Source organism: Eucalyptus grandis, chromosome 2, assembly GCF_016545825.1.
Source record: "Eucalyptus grandis isolate ANBG69807.140 chromosome 2, ASM1654582v1, whole genome shotgun sequence".
Classification (NCBI taxonomy): domain Eukaryota; kingdom Viridiplantae; phylum Streptophyta; class Magnoliopsida; order Myrtales; family Myrtaceae; genus Eucalyptus; species Eucalyptus grandis.
In genome coordinates this window covers 13,987,925-13,993,625 of record NC_052613.1, presented here as the reverse complement: position 1 = coordinate 13,993,625, position 5,701 = coordinate 13,987,925, and positions in this window count along the sequence as shown.

Sequence of the window (5,701 nt, the reverse complement as noted above, 5' to 3'; positions counted from 1 at the left end):
ATCTGGTTTAGATTCTACATTAAGATTGATTTGATTGACTCAATCTAATTGATTGACAATTAGATCTTGAAGACAAAAACTTTATATTCTTACCTTTCACAAAAAAAAAAAAAACTTTCTATACGAGAAGCTCTACTTATGAAAACCAATGTTCTATTTGTATGGGCGATCGGAATCAATTTGGGATTCTATTTTTGTCACTCAACGGCTACCAAATTTTCTAGATACAGATTTGTCCAACGGGTAGATTGGAAGACGATCCTCAAGATATTGTCCAACGGCTAGTTTGGAAGTGGAGGAGTATTTAAGGAGATGAAGGACCGATGAGCAAATAAGAGACGGAGCGTAGAATTTATAATTCCAAAGTCTGAGCAATTTTCGAGCATACACTTGTCTTTGGTGAGCTTAAACGTTTGTGATCGTGAGAGAAATACCAAAAGAGTGGCTTAGTGAGATAGTGCGATCTACTACTAAGTATTTGCACTCAAAGTTGTATTCTCTTGTTGATTACATAGTGGAATTTAGCTAGAAGACTGTTAGCGTGGGAGAGTGGACATAGGCTTGATCTAAGCCGAACCACTATAAACCTTGTGTTCTTATTTTCTTTCCTAAATTTCTTTATTTTATTCGTAGTTCTATTTAACTGCTAAAGTCTGAATTCGCTCAAAAGTCTGTTGTTCTTCAGACTCAGTTTCAAAAGTTTGTTATTATTCAGACTCGGGTTAAAAGTAAAGGTTTTCACTGCATTTTGCAGAATCTGTTTTTATACCTATTCACCCCCTCTAGGTGTTCATACTAGCATTTTCAATTGGTATTAGAGCCAAGTGCTTGGTTTATAAAAGTGTTTTTACTTTTGAGCTAAAGATCTTCTATGGCTAGTATCTTGGCACCAGGACTTATGGAAGGGCAAAGCAACACTAGGCCACCATAGGACAATGCTAATCCTTTAGAACATATATGTTAGATTCTGAAAATCTGACAATAAAGTATATTGTCAAGAAGATTTTCGATCTTTACTCCTTATTCCACACATTTTATCATCTAAATCAAAACCGTAAATACAAAGGACACTCTACGGCCGACCAAAGCTCTAAAATTCAACTTCTAACTTTCATCGTTTACCAAGAACTTTGCTTCTTGTTGTTTGGATCCAATTTTTCCACGGTGTATGCTACATCATACTGTCCATTACATGCTTGTAATGGACTGACAATGTGAGTATAATGCTATTATTCCACATTTATTTGGTGAAGTCAGTGTCTATTGCTTCTTCTTTTTTATATATTTCCTTTTTTTGGGTTGACATTAAAAATGAAGCTCTTGATTTGGTGGGATATGGATGAGGGGGTGGAAATTCACGAGCCATAAGTGGTGGAAATTCACGAGACATAAGTGGGGTACCATCCGCTCATTTGAGTGTACAAGAATGTTCATGGGATTTATTGGAATTGGAAAGTTTGAAGAACTTTAGATTGGTCACACATCAAATTTGAGGACTGTGTTTTCTTAATCACCCACTGCCTCTAAGAGACTAGTCAAGCCATTGATTATGTCGCCAAGGCCCACCGAAACAAGACTCTCCCTCTCAATTCTTTACCCCATCTTTCCTAGGGAATATTTTATGTTCAAAAACTCAATTGTCTAACCCTAGTAGGGTTCGTTTCTTTGTATGAATGAATGTCTTTCAACCAGAGAAAAAAAGGAAAATTTGGGAAGTGGTTGACTTTGTCATAGCAAAATACTAGTCGAATCTTGAATAAATCTTGGGTATTCTGATCTCGCTCAAATTTGCATCTTTATTTTATGTCATTACCTTACTTGTCAATATGATGAGAGAGGTCATTTCCTGATGATTAACTCGAATTAGCATTGGAAATTGTTCGTTTATTTATGTTTTCAGGATGGGTGCATGGTATTAGTGCTTGACTGACCCATTGGACAAGGTATCGTGTCTCGAATTCAATTTGATATACAATTCCACAATACAAAGCCTTGATATGACTATTATTATCGTCGTTGGAGTGTTTTAGTTATTGATTTGAAGGAAGGATGGTGCTTGAAAATCATTTTTGCTTCCCTGTATCATCCTTGTCAATTTGTAGTTAAATGGTTTTTTGAACACTTGAAATGAACATGATTGTGGGAAGATACTTACCTCAGGAGATTAACCAAATTGCCCAAATACAGTTTTGGTTCTTTTAAAATTGACGTTCAGGCAATTTACGTGGCATCCTAAAATTTCGTGACAACCCCTGGATATACATAAACCATGAATAGGTGATGGAAGCACCATTGGGTTATATTATAGGCATTAGACCAATGGATTACAAATAATCAAGGCCGAGCATTTAATGAATAAATTGATAAGGAAAATTTTTGTTCTTGGCCGTATACTTTATAAGTTGGATTGTCATTTGATGAATGTTGCAATTTTATATAACCAAGTGAGTATTTGAGATTATGAAATTAAGTGGGGAATTAAGGTGGATTAAGGAGCAAATGTGGGTTGATTTAGTTAAGGCCCAAGACAGCCCAAAGGAGGCCCACAATTACCCACCATTCAGCCGACCAAGCTTGGCCCAAGGAGCCCATGAAGTAGTTGACCGAAGGAGGGAGAAGCCTAGCCCAAGGGAGGCCCATCAACCTGCATGAGGAAAATGACAAGTGGTGAGAGGAACTCACCAAGTGTCTAATGCCATGCAAATCAAATGATTACCTAGCTGATATTACTAGTATGAGTACCTAGAGGGGGGTGAATAGGTATATAAAAGATTTTTCTTCAACAATTGCACAATACTAGACAGTAGAAGGAAACGTTAATCAAAGTAAGACTGAGAGAAGAGAAAATTGAACACGCGGTTTATAGTGGTTCGGCTTATATCAAGCCTACGTCCACTCTTCTTCACTGACAGCCTATTGGCTGGATTCCACTATGAACAAAAGAGAAGTTACAGCACAGCTTTGCCTTGATTCCACAAAGTGTGGATGTTCTACCACACCTCCTCAAGATTTCTCACAAATATAGACTCTCTTGTATACAAGTATTTGCTCAAAGGATTTGTCTAAACAAAAGGAGCTTCAGACTTTGGAATTCTTCTATCGCGCACACCTTGAACAACTAAGACCGTCTTTCTTATATACTCCTTTATGCCATCATACCCGTTGGCACTTACTAAAGGAATTCCTCCAATCTACTCGTTGGACAGAATCAATTAGGAAGATTGTTCAAGCTATTAAAGGAACGTGTTGATAGCCCATCAATCATGTTCGCCCATACAATCGGATCTCGGTTTCCATAAGCGAGAACCTTCCAATAATATTTAGGCAATCACCGGATCTTCAATTATCGAGTCAATCTTTGATCAATCAAAGGACTCCGTTATGTCTTCTCCAGCCACGAGATCTTCTCCAGTTGATAAAGTTAAATCTTTAACAAAACATCCAGTTATGGATAACCTTTCTTCAACGGATTAGAGACTGTCAATGAGGATAGACTTTGAGTCTTGAGTCTGGCTGTCCGGAGGTCTTCAGACTTTAAACAGCCCAGTCTCAAGCCTTCGAGACTAGACTGATAGAAACGTTTTGTCAACTTCAAAACACTTCAAGAAGATTTCTCCAACAATCTCCCCTTTTTTATGGTGACAAAACTTTCCTGCAGATTTGGATATCTTTGACCTGCAAAACATTTCTCAAACACATATGCATATCTTATAGAGATAAATGGCTAACATGAATAACACTAGAATCTGCAAACCACAGAAAATAGGTTAGTCCAAAGATATGATGAAGCCATCCATAAGATATCAATATTAGTTAATAGAAGCGAAGTCAAGTCCAAGTCTAGTTCGGTTCTCATCCGGACACAAAACAAAGTCAAACGAGTTCAAACCACAAAACAATCCAACAAACAATTAAAAGTTTAATGAATGAAAAGTTTTTGTTCAAATCTTGCATCTCTCCCCCTTTTTGTCATCATTAAAAAGGATGAGATGAAGTCAAGATTGCTTGGGAACGGACAAGCTGGAAATCTTCCATAGATCGAACGAGGCCTTCCAGCCTTTTAAAGTCTTCCTTTAGTTGTGCAATCTCCTCACTCTTGGCATTGGCCTGATTCTGAACAGAGAGGGCTTGCATTTTATCATTCAATGAACATGAAGAAGCTTGACCTTCATTCTTCAAGCTTTGAACTTCGCATCCCAAGGCATAAATTTGACCTCGCATCTCCAAGAGAATATCCATGATTCTGCGAAAATCTGCTCCATTATCAGTCTGAGTATTTGCTTTGGCTCGATCTGATGGAGTAAATGCAGACGATGGTAGATCAGCATAATCTCGCAGGTTTGGCGATGAAACTTCATGACCTTCCTCTGGAAACCGAGATGCATAAACATCCTCTGGGTCTGCTGGTGAGCGACTGGCTCCTTCACTTGCATAAGGAAATGAAGACTTCACTCCTTTCTCCTGATCTCCCCCTGTTTCCATGCCTACAGGTGGAGAAGAGTGTTCTTTAGGTTCTCCTTCTTCTCTTCTTTCTTCTTCAGGTCTTTCCTCCTATGTTTCTTTTTCAGCTTTTATTTCTTCTTCTTCCTTCTCCTCTACTTCTTTCGTCATTTGTTCCGATTCTTTCTGTGGAATAGGACGACTTAAATTCTTCAAAGCCAATGCAGAGATGGTGATGTCTTCCTCATCATCTTCATCCTCAACGAGGAGAGCTCTTCTTCTCTTGGATGGAGCAACCATGGGCTCATTCCCTTTTCTTTTAGCTTTCAGAAGAGATTTGATGAGATTTTGCAGGAGTCTTCTCCTTGAATTTCTCCAACTCCTTGCTCAGTTCCTTCCGTACGCATTTTGGTCACCATTTTCAGTCCTACCACCATATGATCGCATGGTCGAACACAAAAGATTTGTGGAGGCTGAATATTCGAGATGTCCGAATAACTTCGTAACAAGGCTTGGGTAAGGGAGTTGACCTCTGTCCTTCATCATTGCTCTATACATGTGAAACATCACAGCGTGAGGGAGAGAAAACCTTTTTCCAAAGAGAATGGCATACATCAGCTTGGCCTCTGAACTTGAAACATCAGTCTTGGAAGTTGATTTCGGTCGAAGGCAATTAATCACAATCTTGTGAAGCAAGATGTTGAATGCACCCATCCTTAAGTAGGTGATCTTTCATCTGTTCTCCCCGTCCTTCACCCGAGTTCAAGTGTGGCCCGAGCAATGGAAACTTTGATTGGTTGATATCTTCCTCTTTCGACTTCTAACACATCTGCCAAAGATATTCATATCCACAACATAGTGTTGGTCTTTAACGCTGAAAGAGAATCTATTCGCATCCAAAAAGCTTAGATTTGAATAGAAATATGCAAGTTAATTCAGCATAGGCCTCCAGTAGAGTCGAGCGAGAACTTTTCAAGTTGAAGATAACTAAACTTTTCCCTCAAGTTCACATTCACAAAGATCCAGAAAATCAAAATCCACACTCCTAGGGTTTATTACCCCACGCTTCAGCAATTTCGAGTACATCCTTTTGCTCCTTTGATCTGAACAAATCTCCCATTTTTCCTTGATTTTCAACCGCAACACCCATTTTCGGTTGAAATTGACTGTATAATTTATCATCATCATTCCCATCTACGGATTCGGCCCCCGCACGAGGATCACTTGGGATATTTGCAAGGGTTTCCTCAGCCACCCCTTT